At 40.6% G+C, this 18,234-nt stretch overlaps 1 long non-coding RNA gene across 2 annotated transcripts; it reads right to left on the bottom strand.

Annotated features, from left to right (window-relative positions):
- Positions 1–4,355: 4,355 nt before the first annotated feature.
- Positions 4,356–17,652, bottom strand: LOC113225252. Of its 2 annotated transcripts, XR_003309916.1 has the most exons (7): positions 17,555–17,652; positions 16,280–16,470; positions 12,621–12,675; positions 12,159–12,314; positions 11,250–11,462; positions 6,247–6,351; positions 4,356–4,463 (listed from the first exon to the last, which is right to left on the bottom strand). It is a non-coding gene; the product is annotated as an uncharacterized LOC113225252 (long non-coding RNA). The 2 variants fall into 2 exon arrangements; XR_003309917.1 differs by lacking the exon at positions 12,621–12,675.
- Between the last annotated feature and the right edge of the window lie 582 nt (positions 17,653–18,234).

The following is an 18,234-nucleotide window of genomic DNA, read 5'->3' as shown; positions in this document are numbered from 1 at the left end:
CAAACTCATCCATGTTGTCTTGGATGACAGGATTACCTTGTTGTTTTAAGGCTCAGTAATATTCCATTGTGTATATACACCACATCTTCTTTATCCATTCATCATCAATGGACGTTCAGGTAGCTTCCATATCATAGCTACTGGGAACAGTGCTGCAATGAACATGGGAGTCCAGATGTCTCTGATGATGATTAAGTATTTTATTTTTGCCTTCTCTACAGCATAGTGGTTAAGTCCAAGATCACTGAAGCCAACAAGCCTGGGTTCAAATCCCAGCTCTGATACTTGTTAGCTCTGTAACCTTTAGCAAATTAACTTCTCCGTGCCTCAGTTTCCTTATCTGAAATATGAATTCCTAACATATTGGGGAGGATTCAATGAATTTATACATATAAAACACTTAGAATGGGGCTTGGTGTATCCTAAGAATTCAATGTATTTTGGCTATTCTTGTCATCTCATTATTCTTGTCACCATTTTTTCAGCCCATCTCTTCTGATGGGGAAATCAATGTCTATTCTCTCATTTATCCTATTCCTGTTTGGATTTACAGCTCTTGAGGCAATGGTGTGGATTGAGTTTTATGACATTTCTCATTTTTTCATCTATTACTTAGTCAGTAAAGATCTCTGCAGTTTAGAAAAAGGCATAGCATGAACGTCTTTAGTGCAGGGAATGGAATGAGTGCTGATTCTGACCTCTGGAGGCCTGACCTACTGATCACAGTGTCACGGCTGAGTTTCCCGCCTGTTAGACACAAGCTGTTTAACGTGGTGACCAAATATATCAGGTGACAGGCAAAGAAAGATGAACTATGGATGTGGAGAATACCATTTATGATGTTCATTTAGGGTCCCCTAGAGTCAAATCAAGTCTAAGACTCACTGGAAAGAATAAGAACCAAATCAAACCTGTTATCACAGTGGAACATCTCTTTCCAAGGCACCTTATAACCAGGCATAACTCCAAGTCATGTAATCTGCAAAACGGAGATAATTACACCTGCCTGCTCTGTGTCACACAGAGGCAGTGTGAGGATTAATTAAATAATGACTGCCAAGAACACCGAGCTCCTTTGAGATAAACGCTCTACAAATGCAATCTTAGATGATTAGTCAAAATTTTATTCTGTAAATATCAGGACAGACCTGCAGCTTATGAGACCACGTTCATAAAGACCACATCTGCACTGCTGGAATTCCCCCAGAGGATAGAAGGCATGTCTGGAAAATTCCTGACCACCAAACTAATACATTTCTAGAGAACCTTTGTTGTATATAGTCCCACATAACTCGACACATGCTTTCTGAACTGTTATCAGAGTCTCACACCAGGTGCCTGCATTTGGAGTCGTATCTTCCATAGTGACATTGCTCCCTTCCAAATGAATATCTCTTCTGTGGTTGGGGCTTCATTCAGCTGATTCCACTTCACGTGACTTTATCTTCATCATTGTAGGGTGACCCTCCCAGTTTTCCCAGAATGCAGGACTTTCAATGCTAAAACTGGGGCTAGTCCTGGGAAATCAGGGTCAGCTAGTCAACCTAACATGGTGTGCAATAATAATGATACTGTGTTGCTTTGTAACCTCCTGGAATTTACTTCTGAGTCTTGGTAACCTGTTCTATAAAATATTGAGGTCAAAACTGATAACAAGAAATTATTTTGTGAAAGGTGAAGTTCTAAATTATTTATGCTTAATACCACAACTCCTGAAAGAAGGCATTATCATTACATCCATTTGACAGACGAGGCACATGAAGATAAGGGAATTTGCTTAATGTTACTCAGCTGGCAAATTGGCAGGGCTGGAGTGCCTCGCCAGGTGATGAGGTACCAGGCCCCTGTTCTTAAGCATCATGCCATACTGGCTGTCTAAGAGAACTTCTAGGGCTCAGAGTTGATAATTTTCATATAAAAAGAGGCCATTTTGTTTCTTTATTTCTATCTATTGTAACAATAAACTAAGGGGACATATCTGTTCTTTTTCTCTGATTGAAAAAGCAAAACACCGTAGGACTCCCTGTGCAAAATGAGCAGCAAATCTGTTCTCTCTCTTTGGATTGCTCCCCTCCCACTGAACCGTCCCGTGCTGCAGCCCACACCAGACAGGCGAGATGATGCTCCTTGCTTGACCGGCTGAGCTGCAGCTCTCTATCCACTGGGTCAGAATTGGAACAGGCATCCAGCGCCTCATGAATGCAGACCTTTCCCCACTCCACTCCTCAAAAACTCAGGTATCCTGGGGTTAAGCTTCTTTTTCTTTTTCAAACTGCAGATAAAAAGTACTGGCTACAACTCCTTTCCATTGCAATTGAGTTACCGGCTCACAGTCCCAAGTTTGGTCAAGCAAGGAGCATCATTGCTCCTGTCCTGTGTGGGCTGCAGCACGAGCCAGTTCAGTGGGAGAGGAGCACTCAAAAGAGAGAGAACAGATTTGCCGCTCATTTTGCACAGGGAGTGTTTGCTATGCAGCTGCCGCAACAAAACACCACAGACTGGGTAGTTTAAACAACACACTTATTTTCTCACAGTTCTGGAGTCTGGAGGTTCAAGATCTGGATGCCACCATGGCCAAGTTCTGATGATAACCCTCTTCCTGGCTTAAGGGTTAGCTGGCTGCCTTCTCACATGTGTAGGAGTGAGAGGGCGAGCCGGTGAGCTCTAGTGTCTGTCTCCTCCTATAAGGAAACTAATTCCATCATGAGGGACCCACCGTCACGACCTTATCTAAATCTCATGATCTCCAAAGGCCACATCTCCAAATAGCATCACATTAGGCATTAGGGCTTCAACATATGAATTTTTTTTTTTTGGTGGCGGGGAAAATCACAACTCAGTCCATAGCAAGAGCTAATTGACTATCTTCAGGGTAATCACTCCACTCTAATGGGGGAGAACTAACTCTGGTAACTTAAAGGTTATTTTTTCCCCTTATTGTGCCTAAACCAAAGTGGCTTTCTGATCCCCGTCTTTTTTCTGTATAAAAAGAGCAAAAAGTAATTTTCGTGTGCAGGAGAGGTTCTCATTCTACCTGTGAAAAATAGTATCAGCGTACTTAGTTTGGGGCTTAGTGTTTTAAGGATGGTAGCTCCAAGAGGCCTTAGCATATAACATTCCTACCCTTGATTTTGAATTCAAAATTCAGACTGAAGTGGCTCAATCAAAGCAAAGTATTATTTTTTTTCCATTCTATAATTAGCCATCGCCAATAGCTAGTTGTCTAGCTGTTAATTCCTGTTTATATCCTGTAGTTCTTCAGCACATGCAGAATCGCTGTCACAAATCAGGGAGCGGAAAACAGACATCATGTGAAACACAGGGGAATGTGATTGGCTTGCTGAGCCAGAAAGATTAGGCCTCCGAACAAGTGGTCTCTGATTAACTCTGAATTCTGACTGATTGGAGGTGTTTCACACATCAACAAATTCTACGGATGTTTCTATCGTCCACCTTTGGTTTGTTTTCATCACTATGCCCAGCCATTCCACCACTCAAGCTTTGGTTTCATGAAAAAAGCAAAACATTAAAACGTTTAATATGTGTTTGTGCTATCACGCCACCTCCCTGGAAACACCAGTCATTTTCTGAGGAGAGTAAAAACTAGGTTAATTATGGGAGCCTATGCCAGAGGTGACCTGGCACGAATCCCACCTTCCATGCTTTTTGTTGGTTGTCTTTGTCTTAGGGTTTTTGCAAGAATTAAATAAAATAATTTGCATATGTAAAGTGCTTAACATGGTGCCATGTGCAATGAATATTAGTTCATTTAATTATTTTAATAATCCTGTGGAAAAAGTTGTTTTCCCTTTGTATGACATAAGAACAGGCAGCTGAATGAATATTTGTTGAATGAAGATTATCTAGACCAGTGGTTTCCAGAATTTCGGATTTCAAGGCTCATTAAAACTAAAAAGGAAATTGGGATTGATGCGGGACTGCTTTTTATTTTTCTAAGCTGAGGCATGTGAAAATTAATTTCCAGCTCTAGCAACAATATGGTGTTACAAACAAAAGAAGTTGTACTGCAGCTATAATATAGAATTAAAACAGAATAGATTTAACTTATGGAAAGGCATGTCTTTACTGCTGTTTTTTTTGATTTGTTGAGGAATGGTGGAAGTAAGGTGGTCTGGCAGAGGACACGAACTCACATTTAGAAATCTCTAATCCCATTCAAACCTTTGCCTCCATAAACTGTCTGAGCCAAGTTGTTGTCGTTCCTAATTTTAGGGATCCTTGGGCATGAAGATTTCACAGTCTTCCTGGCAGCTTCTTCCAAAGTTTAATCATGCTTAAGTTATGTCTGAGCCGCCAGAGGATTGAATCCAACCAATGAAAAAAGGCAGCCTGACCTGTCTGCCTTCTGGGCGGGCTGTGCCTTCTGAGGTGTTCACATGTATAATCAAATCTCCTTGTGGTCATTCAGATTTGAAGATGAGCCTCACTCAGAGCAAGCAGTCCTAGAATTAAAAAGAAAAAAAAGTAAGCAATATGTGACTCTAACTGAAGGCTTTTTGCCCATTCCCTCTGGGAACATATAAGAATTCTGGAAGTATTTGAATCTATATAATATCCTTATGTCAAGTCATGAGATCTTCAATCAGAGTAAATATGAAATTACAGTAAATATGAAATCAGAGTAAGTATGAAATATGTCATGGTCTGGTATACCTCAACATAAAATCCCACACAGCCATTTGAGCCACTGGGTATGTTTTACTCTTCATAGAAATTTCTGGGCCTCATAAAAGGACTTTTCATGTAGAGTAGTTATAAGAAAATGAAGTCAGACTCTCTCCACTTGACATTTGTCACAATCATTGCAATGATATAGTTTGGGTATTTGTCCCCTCCAAATCTGATGTTGAAAATGGATCCCCAAAGTTGGAGGTAGGGTCTGGTAGGAGGCGTTTGGGCCAATGGGATGGATCCCTCATGAATGGCTTAGTGGCCTTCTCATGATTAAGTTCTCACTCTTAGTTCCTGTGAGATCTGGTTATTAAAAAGACTCTGGCACTTCTCTCCTCTCTTTCTCGCTTCTGCTCTCACCATGTAACACACTGACTCCCCTTCCCCTTCTGCCATGACTGGAAGCTTCCTGAAGCTCTTACCGGAAGCAGATGCTAGCACCATGCTTCTTGTACAGCCTACAGAGCTGCAAGCCAAATAACCCCATTTTCTTTAGAAATTACCTGGCCTTGGGTATTCACAAGGGTTTCCAATCTTTTGGCTTCCCTGGGCCACACATAAAATACACTAATGATAGCTGATAAGCAAAAAGAAATTGCAAAAAGAAAAAAAAAATCTCATAATGTTTTGAGAAAGTTTACGAATTTGTGCTAGGTAGAATTCAAAGCTGTCCTGAGCTTCATGAGTCCCATGGGCCGCAAGCTGGACAAGCTTACTTTATTGCAACACAGACTAAGATATGCAAGGATCTGAAGTTTGTTGCTACTCAGAATGTTCAGTAGTAATCTGGGAGGCTATATATTCCTTTTGGGGAAGGGTCAAGTAAAATAGGAGGACTGACTTTATTTGTTAAGAAGATTAATTTATGTTACAGATAAGTTCCACAGTGGGGCTGAATTCTCTTTATCCTTTTTTTTTTTTTTTTTTTTTTGAGATGGAGTCTTGCTCTGTTGCCCAGGCTGGAGTGCAGTGGCCGGATCTCAGCTCACTGCAAGCTCCGCCTCCCGGGTTTACGCCATTCTCCTGCCTCAGCCTCCCGAGTAGCTGGGACTACAAGCGCCCGCCACCTCACCCGGCTAGTTTTTTGTATTTTTTTTTTTAGTAGAGACGGGGTTTCACCGTGTTAGCCAGGATGGTCTCGATCTCCTGACCTCGTGATCCGCCCGTCTCGGCCTCCCAAAGTGCTGGGATTACAGGCTTGAGCCACCGCGCCTGGCCTCTTTATCCTTTAAAAATAAAAGCACAGTACCAAAAATCCATCATTTTTTTTTGTTTCTTTTAAGTTGGGTCTATACAAGGCAGCTAGTTACAGAATATGTTTCATTATTTGCATCCATTTGGTGTCTACATATAGCCTGAGAATGGTGAGAAGATTCGAGAGAACACGAATTTAACTTGAAATAAATTTAGAGGACAATCAAAAGAATTATTCTAAGACTCTTCCTGATATAACAAATCAATAGAAATTTTGAAGTAAAAGTTGGGCTAAGGCTTTCTTACTCTTCAGTGTCTTATTAAATCATGTTTTACAGTCATTTACCCTTCAGTCCTTACCTAAAATGACATCTTTTCTGTAGCCTCCAATCAGGACAGATGATTCAACAGAAGAGTTGAAATTGTTATTATACTAGAAAGCTTCAACATCTGGGTTCACTGTATCTGAATGTGAACAGAAAACGACATTATAAAATATCAACCTGTAGTCTCAATCATCAGGATATTTACATATTTTAGTGTTTTTTTTTAAAAAAAACCACCTTCAAATGAGTCTAATGAATTTCTATACACACATACATACACAGACATTCATGCCGTGAACCAGGGAATTGCCAAAAGCACACTCCCCTTTGTGACTAAATGTTACCACTACATTAAAATGTTTTCTAGTTCTGAATCAATAAAGAAAGGTTTATGTTAAAAAAAAAAAAAAGAAAAAGCTCCCAAGAACCCGACAGACAGCTGAAAAACAGGAAATATGTTGGCTTTAATCAATATACACCATTTTAAGTGAAAGCATCACTCCTCAGAAAAGGGAGTGTGCTTTGGGGAAGGCAGAAAGACGTTGTTCTGTTGGGGGTTTTCTCTTATCCAGGTGACTCTTTGTAATAAATTCTGAAAACTAAAATTAAACAGTAAATGTAGATTCCCTCTATCATATGTGGGTGTTTTGAGTAAAGTCCTAATTGTGCCCTTTGTCCTCCTCCCTCAGAAAATAGAATCTTTAAACAAACAGGGAAGGGCCCAAGACTATACGAATTCACTCAATAGGACTCTTGCCAAAAGGAAGATGTATCACTGTTAAAATGGAAATGGCTCTAGTGGGCTTTCACAATCTAATGCCCCTGCTTTTAGCAAATTCAAGAAACTAGGACATTACTGGGTCCATATCCTATCAAGGGATTCTCTTTTGAATACAAAGCACAGCCTAGACTGTGTGAAGGACATCTGAGAAGGCCACAGAAACAGAGCAGGGAGAATGGTGGTAGTGTTTAAAGAAAACCTTCAGTGGAGTGATTGGAAACCAAAGCCGTGTAAGGATAATGCTTTCCAGGATGATTTAAACAATCATCCTCAAAGGTGCAACTCTCTAAGTGAGTATGGACCATGTCTCCATAATGCTGTGTCTTTGCTAATGTATTACAGCATTAGTGCTATTTATAATCAACAAAATTACTAACACTGTAATCATGCCAGTTTGGTGATAGTAATTATGACAGAATAAACAGCAGTCAGAATGCCTTTGCTGCAGTTATTGATGTTGATGGCAAACACAGCCAAGGAAGGTTTGTTTTGTTTGTTTTTTCCCTTTTTCAGGAAGCCATCCAAGCAGGCAGAACCTGCAAGTGTTGGCCAGGAGAACGGTTTTATATACCTTTTAAAATTAGACTTCCTGAAAGGAGATGTCACAAAGGTTCATTGGCGAAGATTTGTAAATAGTTCACTTATTTTAAAAACTAATCACATATATGTTTCTGTAAATTATACTTGCAAACATATGCATTCCACCATTCCCCCTCGTGGAAAGGCTGTGGCTAATCCATATTTGGAGCTGACACCCTTTCTGGGTCCCCTCTTTAGCGAGATCACACACATGTGCTGCTGCCCCACCGAAGCGCCTGCGCATTAGAGTTCCTTCTGTACTACTCTGAGCAGTTCCTTATGCGTCTCTTACCACTGGTGTTGGCTAAAAAATAACATCCAGAGACTTTGCTATCTATAATTAAGAGCTCTAGTGCTACTAGTGATATAAGGATTGAACTGATTGAGAAACAGACATTTTATCTTCTGGTTGGCTTTATTTCCTTGTGGATTAAATTATGAGTGAATGTTTCTCTCATTTCATACTTTCCCCATAAGTGGTCTTTTCTACAGCAAAATTACTACTCATTCTTAATAACTACCAGATGATAAAGTGAGCTGTCTATTTGGGAGACAGTGGGTATGCATTCCAATTATTCCATTCATCGTGTTTGCAGGACAGCAAAGGGGAGGGATTTCTGGGGTCTCTGGAGAGGGTGGCTTAAAAGACTACAGGAAGTTAGTATCAACGCTTTGCTTCTTGATGGAAGACAGCTTCATGATAGCTCTGGGATTGAATAGGCAAAGGCAAATAAAACAAAATCAATCGCCTTACAGTTAGGAGCTCTGTTAAACAGAGCACTTGTTTGAGCTGGTTTTTAAAAGTCCATGCCCTTTGACTCAGCAATGAACATTTCTAGAGATTTATCTTAAGGAAATAACTAGATCAGCAGTGAACATTTCTAGAGATTTGTCTTAAGGATATAACTAGATCCATGGCAGAGATGTGCATTCAAGGATATTGTCCACATCATTGTTTATCATAGTCCCTATCTTGGCTCTGAACAGGAGAGATTAGGACTTGTCTGGATACAGGTAGTTTATTTCCAAGATGATCCTGGGAAGCAAGAGGCAGAGAGTAGGGAAGAGGGAAAAAGCAAATGTAGTGACGCTGATGCCTTGGGCTGCCAGGACTCAAATCCACAGCGCCCTCTCGCGCGACACTCACAAGGTCTCCTGAAGCGTTTATTCACCAGTTCTGTCCCCACTGGTTGAAGGTTGTTTGCGGGGGGGGCTGGGGGGGGAGTGCAGGGAAGACTCCCCTTTGCCTCAAGGCTCTTTAGCATCGGAAAAGGGAAAAGCCGCTGTGCTGGCTTTTCCATGTGGGGCTGTCAGTACCAGGTGAGGCTGAGCTCTCATGACAATGTTCATTGCAGCTATGGCTGAAACCAGAGGCAGGTCAAAGAACACAACCCTGGGAAGCAGAGGCGTCCATTATTATAAGCCGAACTGGAAACACCCAGAAGATCCACTCACTGAAAACTGTTTAAATAATTCTTACAGATACACACAGCAGAGGGTTTTGTAGTCACTGGCAATTATGATGTCTGTATTTATTTATGGACATAAAGAGGCATGTGCCAACAATAAAAAACATGTTACAAAGCAGGATATATACTATTTTTTAAAATCTATAAATGTACAGATGTACCGCAGGTTATGAAACACACAACAGATATGAATTTGTTTTATGCAAATTGCTCCATAAGGTACATAATTTAATTTTAGAGATGTGGACACTTGTACATCCAGTGCAAGGCTAAACATGGGACACACATTTCAGAGCCCCACAACCCCTTTCCCATGCCCCTCACTGTGTCCCCACCTGTCTCCGTCACCTGCTGTGATCTCTGTGTGTCAGCCACGCTAATTCCATGTTGTTTGTGTCATTTCCCCTTTACTGCCTTCTAATCACAACTGGAAAGTGCTGATAAGGACAGAGGCTAGGAGTGTATTTGAAGGCTTAAAGGAAAAGATCCACCACCCCTAGTACAAAGTTGGTGGCTAGACACGGGTGGCTCAATAATTTTAAAGATCTTGTCTTTTTTTTTTTTTTAAATCATTTTAAAAGGAACGATAACACCATGAATGGTGATACAAAAAGCCGCAGAAGCAAATCGAAAGCATTTCAATGTATATGAAATACGATTTACTTAAGACCTTTGAAAAACTGATGATTGCATAAATTGCATAAGTTGGAAGATGTCTCTATTCCCTAGGGAAAGTGATTTTCTCTGGATTGGTGGAATTTCAAATTATCTTTCTTTGTTGGCATTTTCCCAATATTTCTCAAAAATTATGTTAGTTAAGAAAGCATGATGATGACAGAGACAGGGATGAAAGACACAGCATCTTTTTAGTCACTTGCAGTTATTGTGGGAAATTTCCATTAATAAACACAAAGAGGCCGTTCCAGGGCATCTACGTAGGGATCTGTTGGAAGGAGCAAGCTGAGGCGGTGTTTCATAGCACTTCAGATAAAACAGAGAAAATGGCAATTCCGATTGTCTATGTTAACAGTGAGGGAGAGTGGCTTATAGTGATTATGGACAAAGCTCCTCCTCGCCACCCCCTTTAATCCCTGACATCTCCTCTAGCCATCCTAAAAGGCGGTGCCTGGGTGACCTTGCAAGCGGCAAGTGTCTGGCTGGGATCTCACCTCTTTCCGTGATAACACAAAACTAGCCTTTTGACCTCATAGCAGAGCAAGGCCAGGTGGTCTGGAACGTGGTTAGCCACAAGCTGACTTTCTAACCAGCCTATTTTTTCCCTCTGACAACACTGGGCAGTTTAGTGAATCCAGATGGTGATTCCCCACATGCGAACTGTTTTTCTATGTGAAATAAATGCCAGCTGTATCTAGCTGATCAAACTAATGTAAACTTGTTGATTATGGGTGCTCCTTTAAGAACACTCTTCCTGGTTACTTTTTAAAACTAGATGGTATCTTACATCTTTAGAATACAATCGCAATTATTTCCTAATTATTTTTAAATGATGCTATTTAAAAAGTGCTGTGTAGTTAAAAAATGTGTATGTGCCCCAGCTGAATGCAGCTATAACAAATCCTATGAATTGAAGTTAATAAATATTTAGACTTTTCAGTGCATAAAAAAATGAAGGTTGATGGGCACTGAGAAGAACGGGGACATTATTTAAATGTCATGCATTTTAATGGAAGAAATAGTTTGGTCGTTGTCCTCCCTTTCTTCAAAGCAATGATTTTCAGGCTTGGATTTTCAACACCTCATGCACTTGCCAATTATCCCAAGGGAGGCCACAGAATTGCCATTGCCTTGTGTTCAGCTCATCGCATTCATTGATTTAATAAGTCTACCTGGGCATTTTTCAAAGCCAGTAATTGAAAATGTAGCCTGACAGGTTAGCAGGAGTGGCAGGGCCTGGGCAGCAGGGGTAGAGTGGAGGAGGGTGACTACTTTCTCATCAGCAACTGTAGCAGGTGCATCAAATGCTAGCACCCAAAATGCTGACCTAGGGGCTACCCAGAGACCAGGGGACAGAAGACAGATGCATCCCTTCTGGGCCCTGACTGGCCTCAGAGGAGAGCTCAGAGGCAGGTGAGTGGTAGGAGACTCATGTGCCAAAATCACCCTGTTTGCCACAAACCCAATAAGGTTCAAAAGCAACCAGGTTACAGAGGCCATGTGTTATTTTTTTCCTTTTCTTTTCCTCATTACCTGAAATTATTTTGTGTGTGTGTGAGATGGACTGTTTTAAGCTCAGTGAATCCAGATCTATTTCTATGCATCCATTATTATTGTTGGTAGCAGTAATGGGATTTTAAAATATTAACGGATGTTTCCACCTCTCTGCAGTGTTTTCTGCTGCTGTCTCCATTCCTTCAGGTATCCAGGCAATTGTGTGCTCATTATCTCAGGAAGGATGTGATTCTGCGGGAAGCAGGGGAGAGAGAAGTGTGAGCAAGCCAAACCTCGGGCCTCAGGGGAGATTGTCAGGGCTTTGAGGAAAAACAAAATATTTGGGAAGAAGGATATTATAAGGGAAGTAAGGCTCCTTCGAGGACTGGAAGGGATTTCCCCAGACTAGGTGAGGAGGCCAAAGAGCAGAGGACAGGTGTTTCCTTCCTGTTAATACCTGGCTAGCCCTAGAGATGATCTTAGGACGCAGTGACAGATGAGAAAAGCTGACTGAGCCCAGGGACAGGAAGGCCCCAGAGGGCCTTCAGAGAGAATATGGGAAGAGGGGCTGTAGATAGCCTCACAGGAGCCTGTGCACCTCCCAGGAAGCATAGACACAGCAGGGAGGGAGTGCGGCCTAAACGTGCCAGTTGGACAGAAAGAAAGGATGTCACTTGCAGCCTATGCGGATCAACAACTGAGGGCAAGTGGACACCCCAGCAGACATCTGTGTGGAGAGATTACCCTGGCAACCAGGCGACTCCTACCACATCCACACCCTGGGACTCTGTGAACCCCCAGTATTCCATAGGAAGGAAACACAAGAGTGACTGAGATTGAGTTTCTAGGCTTAAAATAGACATTAAGTTCAGTGGTAGAAAGTTTACATTTTTTTGTACATTTGAATTACGAATACGATTCATGTCACCTAGTGTTATTTGTCCTTACCAGATGGTGTGGATGTTAGAATTATGAAACCTATCATTATAGATTTCACTGTTCCAAAACATTTCCATGCATTAAAAAAAAAAAAAAAAGTGAGCTCCTCCAAAAGTGTGTGCGGTTTGGAGGAAGGCTATTATCCTTACAACAGAGATGAGGATGCTGGAAGACGGGGGGAGAGGTGAAGGAATGTGTTTAACATCACACAGCTGGTATCCACATCCTGTTTCAGGGGACCCTTTTAAAACCATCCTACCACCATCTTCTCCCACACCTACCACTTCTTGTACCCCTTCTCTACCATAGAAATAACACATTTCACATCCTTTTTAGCATAGCACATCTTTTTAGAGATTTTTGCAGTCTTTTAAAACAAATCAAATAGTGTATTTGAAACAAAACCAAGGCATCAAGGCAATGGAACAAAGCACATTTCACCTACCGCCACAGCTCTTAAGTTAGTATTACCACATTAGTAAGTCTCCAGAGACTTTGGAGACCACCTGCTACAGTCCCCTTCCACCTGTAATGAGAAAGATAGTCATTGTTCAAGGCCACACAGTCAGGTAGGGGCAAACTGGCGGGGTAATAAAACCTGGCCTCCTTATCTACTGTTCAATACTCTTTCCTATACACTAGATTTCCAGTTAGCTTGAGCAAAAATAAGTTCAAACTTTGATGAATTTAGCAATGTTCCCCAAACTCTATTTGTAAAAAATAGCCCTTGAACCAAAAAAAAAAAAAAAAAAGTTGGCATATAATGCTCTCTTTACTTGAGATGCTTTAAAAATTTCTTCTGTAGAAAAAAGTAGTCACGATAAATTTCTCATATTGAAAATGTCAAGCTCTATTTGTTATATGATGATGTCAGTGACTATAAAATATGAATTTCTGCTTGAGGATAGAAACTCTACAAAGATTTGGATTCTAATATCTGTTGAGATATGAGTGATAACTAGGAAGTTGCTTTACTTGAGTTGTTTTGAAATAGTTGTTATGACTGTCATTGTTCATTGCAAGTCTGTATATGTGCATGTCTGAAACGGAGATTGCAGTTACTGATAATTGTACTCATATTTGTCACTGTCACCAAACTCCAAAACGGATATTGCCAAAGGGTTCCATTGTCATGCAAGACCTTGCGGCTGACAATGGGAAGGACAAGACGCCACTATTTGTTGAGTATCTACTATGTGTGGGACCATACCAGGAAGATAGAGTACTTCTACTTCTGTAGAAAATTGGCAGAGCTGAACAAACATTTGCAAAATTGCTCAGCATCACTAATGATCAGAGAAATGCACATCAAAACCACAATGTGATACCACCTTTACTCCAGCAAGAATGCCCATAATAAAAAAAATCAAAAATAATAGATGTTGGTGTGGATGCAGTGAAAAGGGAACACTTCTACATGGCTGGTGGGAATGTAAACTAATACAATCACTATGGAAAACAGTGTGGAGATTCCTTTAAGAACTAACAGTAGAACTACCATTTGATCCAGTGATCCTGCTACTGGGTATCTACCCAGAGGAAAAGAAGTCATTATACAAAAAAGATACTTGCACACGTATGTTTATAGCAGCACAATTCGCAATTGTAAAAATATGAAACCACCCCATATGCCCACCAATCAAAGAGTGGATAAAGAATTGTGGTGTATATACATATATATATATATATATACACACACACACACACACATATTATATGTATACACACACACACACACACACAGTGGAATACTACTCAGCCATAAAAAGGAATGAATTAATGGCATTTGCAGCAACTTGGATGGAACTAGAGACTAGTATTCTAAGTGAAGTAACTCAGGAATGGAAAACCAAACATCATATTTTCTCACTCATAAGTGGGAGCTAAGCTATGAGGATGCAAAGGCATAAGAATGATACAATGGACTTTGGGGACTCAGATGGAAAGGGTGGGAAGGCGGTGAGGGATAAAAGACTATAAATTAGGTTCAGTGTATACTGCTCGGGTGATGGGTACACCAAAATCTCACAAATCACTATTAAATAACTTACTCATATAACCAAATACCACTTGTTGCTCCCAAAACCTATGAAAATAAAAAATTTTTTAAAAAAGTAAAAAGAAAATTGGCAGGCCTGCAGTGGCTTGAAGATGCTATGACTAACTCACATGTCATTTATCAATATATCCATGCAACAGATAGTCTGCAAATATGCACTGGGCTCCTAGAATATTACAGGTATTGTTCTAGGTGCTTGGGATACAGCAGTGAACAAGGAGACAAGTTCCAATATCTCCTGGAGGTTACATTCCAGAGAGAAAAGAAAAATAAAAAATAAGCAAATAAATGCACAAGCTAACTACTTTCTTTCTGCATTGTGGTAAGTATCTAATTGCACTACATCATTTAATTACCACAACAACCCGTATGGGTACTACAATATTCACTTAATGTTACACATGAGCAAAATAAAGGACAGAGAGGGTAAATAACTTGACCTAAGGTCTCAAAGCTCATGAGAGGCAGAGATGAAATACTAACCCGGGAAATCTTATTTCAGGGCTTATGTTCTTAACCACTATAAAACTGCTGTAGATTCAATGTTTGTGACCTCTCTCCCCCAAATTTATATGTTGAAACTTAATCCCCAATGATATGGTATTAGGAAATGGGGCCTTTGGGAGGTGATTAGGTCATGAGGGTGGAAACCTCATTAATGAGATTAGTACTCTTATAAAGAAGGTCCCAGAGAGTTTCTTTGCTCCTTCTTCCATGTGAGGACACAGCAGAAAGACGGCTGTGTATGAAGAGGGCCCTCAACAGACACCCAATCTGCCAGTGCTTTGCTCTTGGACTTCCCACCCTCTAGAACCATGAGAAATAAATTTTTGTTGTTTATAAGCTACCCAGTCTATGGTGTTCTGTTAGAGAAGCCCAAATGGACTAAGACAAAAAGTTTATTTAAAAAACAGCCTACTAAATGGTAGGACAGGTGAGGAAGACAGAAAATGATGATACTATGCAACAGGTGGTATACTTAGATAAGCAAAGTTAGAGTAGGGGAATATAGGAAGGGCAACTCATCCAGAACTGCGGTGTCTGAAAAAGATTTCTGGAGAAGTTGAGGCCTGATCTGGGCCTTGAAGAATAAATGAAAATTAATGAGGAAAAGGGAATGGAAAAGCATTGCAAACCAAGGGCAACTTCAACTTCATGTTTCAGGTGGTGGTAGTACATTGGGGAGCTGTGAGACATGAGCTAAAAAGAAGTCAAGAGCTAGATTCAGAAGGGCCTCGGGTACCACTTCAAGGAGGACTTTGGACTTTTCCTCTAAAGATAATGGGAAGCTATTGGCTGATTTTAAGATATGATCACATTTGCATTTAAATTTTTTTTTGAGACAGAGTCTCCCTTTGTTGCCCAGGCTAGAGTGCAGTGGCCCCATTACAGCTCACTGCAACCTTCCTCTCCCGGATTCAAATGATTCTCTGCCTCAGCCTTTCGAGTAGCTAGGATTATGGGTGGGCCTCACGACGCCCAGCTAATTTTTGTATTTTTCGTAGAGACAAGGGTTTCACCAGGTTGGCTAGGCTGGTCTTGAACTCCTGGCTTCAAGTGATCTACCAGCCTTGGCCTCCCAGAGTGCTGGGATTACAGGTGTGAGCCACCACCCCAGCTCTATTTGCATTTTCAATAGTTTCCTGTGGGATCCTAATCCACTAGGTATTTGGAAGAGTTAAATCTCTTTCTCTCCTACTCCCTAACCCTCAGCTCCCAGGAACAACTTGGGCCAGATCTGTGATATTCACCCCAGACATCCTACCACCAGTAAAACATGCTACTATTGACATAAAGAAAAAGATTTCAGGCAATACTTATGAAATGATTTAAATTCTGGGTAAAAGATTATTAATAGCCATAGTTATTCCTGAGTTTGATCTTGACTTAACATTTGCTCCTAGTTTCAATTTAGCGAATTTTTATGGAGGGCCTTCCCTGCACCTAACAATTTTAGATGCTGAATGGGATTCTAAAGAAATACTGCATATAATTTAGTTCCTGTCCTCGACAAGATGGTTTTTTCTCTTTTGACAAAAATATACAAAGCAGCATGTGGGTCTTCAGTTACATGTCATAAAACACCAGGACAGGAAGAAATCCCTGGATGAGGTTGTCATGGAGAAGAGGAGCCTTAGATGAACTTGGAAAGATTAGGCTCTCAGGATGTAAGAAGACACCAAAATGGATTATTTTCAGTAATAAGAGTAATCTCCATTTCTTCATGACTCAGACAGACTCAAATGTTAATTGTACTTTGCGCTGGAAAAATTAAACAGTGGATATAAAACCATGAAAACACTAGGACAACTAAATCTTTGTGCTTAACCATTTGTTCCTTGTGAAATCACCTTTTAATGATTAATTGTTATAAGGAACTGGGGGAAGGAACTGGCCTCTGAGAACAGCAAAATAAACTCTCTGAGGTGTGAAAATGAAATCTCCTCCTTCTACCTTTAGCTTTGGAATTGTAGTGGACACAAAGAACTCCCCTGGGTGTTGGCAGAAGCATGTCATGAACACTCTTGGACAAGCTTGACAAATCAGCTGAAAAGTGTTTTGAGGAAAGTCAGTTTGAATATTCACCATTATGTAGATTGTAAACTTGATAAAGGCTCTTAAAAATTTGTCATCTTTTCTGACAGCAATGTCTTTTGATTAAAATATGTGTGTGTACATATATATGTACACACACATATCCACATATGTACACACATACACATGTATGTATATTCAAATAGTTTCATAATTTAAAAAACACAATCATACATTTGTAAAACTGACACCAGCTATCCCAAAGCCACAAATCACCACACAGAGAAACCTTGTTCCCTCCTCACTCTTCTCTGGTTTGTGGGCACCCACCTTGCTGCCCATCTCCATGGAGAGCCTCAGCAGGACTGACCCTGAAGGAAATGAGAAATTTCCCTTCCTCAGAGGGAACAGGGGCGTGCCTCTGATAGTCACGTCTTTTGTAAAGTCCATTTCTGTCTCCGTGCGACAAGGGCTTATCTTTAAGCCTAGAAGCCAAAGGCGATTCCTTCTAATTAGGCCAGTAGTCACCATTCTGGTTCCAAGAAAATTAATGAAATGACTAATTAGATGCAGAATATTATGCTACCGTTACAGTCCACTAAGGAATAAAAACGTGACAGTCTCTGCTTAAGAAGCTTATAACCTAAAGGAAATACAAACAGACCTCAATTTCTTTTTTTTCTCACTTGAGTGAATATATCTTACACCATTCTGTCAAATCAGAAAGGCTCTATCAGGGAGAATAAGCTCCTTTTAATATGTATGCAGAAAGAAACCTAAAGAGTTAGAGCAGTGAGCACAACAGAGTCACCTTTTCCAGAGGCTTAGGAAAATCCTAGCAAGAAACAGCCACAGAATAGATTTCTGGTCTACTCATTCCCAATCTTGAATCCAAAGCACACACTCTCCTTCTAAAACAATGCAGAACGTAATTTTCGAAAGACAGAAAATTAATGGTTGTGAACCCTCTAAAAGGATGTTTTATTTTACTCACCTAAATTATTATTTTCATTGCAAAATCATGGTCCTTTGCCCTGCTGACTTAATGCTGTAATGCTTTGTGTACCTGAAGAGACAGGCTTCAGATACCTCAAGAGCTGTCTGTATCTGATGGACAGACGAATAAGCCCTAATGCTCTTCGTGAAGGGCAACCCTCTGATTTCAATAAGAATTGAGCTACGTGGCACTTTTATGTGAGTAACCCAGAGTGAAGATCTGCTGATTGTGAATGGAGGAATTAAAACATGTCTGAGAATAAACTGATGATACCTACAAGCATGGAAGGATCGTTTTCCCTAAGTCGTATCAGAGTAAAAATTTGGAGGCATCTGCTTAAGAATTCTGTTCAGTTGTTCCCTGTGGGTTCCTACCTTTCTTTCCCTACCATGTGTGAAATGTGCTGGTGCCAAAATGGAGTTACTTATGTCAAACCATAACAAAACGGAGTCAGGGGAGGCCATGGAGAAGAAGCCTTGACGTACACATGCCTG

Source organism: Piliocolobus tephrosceles, unplaced genomic scaffold (genome assembly GCF_002776525.5).
Source record: "Piliocolobus tephrosceles isolate RC106 unplaced genomic scaffold, ASM277652v3 unscaffolded_20, whole genome shotgun sequence".
Taxonomy (NCBI): Eukaryota; Metazoa; Chordata; class Mammalia; order Primates; family Cercopithecidae; genus Piliocolobus; species Piliocolobus tephrosceles.
This window is presented reverse-complemented; position numbering and strand designations above follow the sequence as displayed.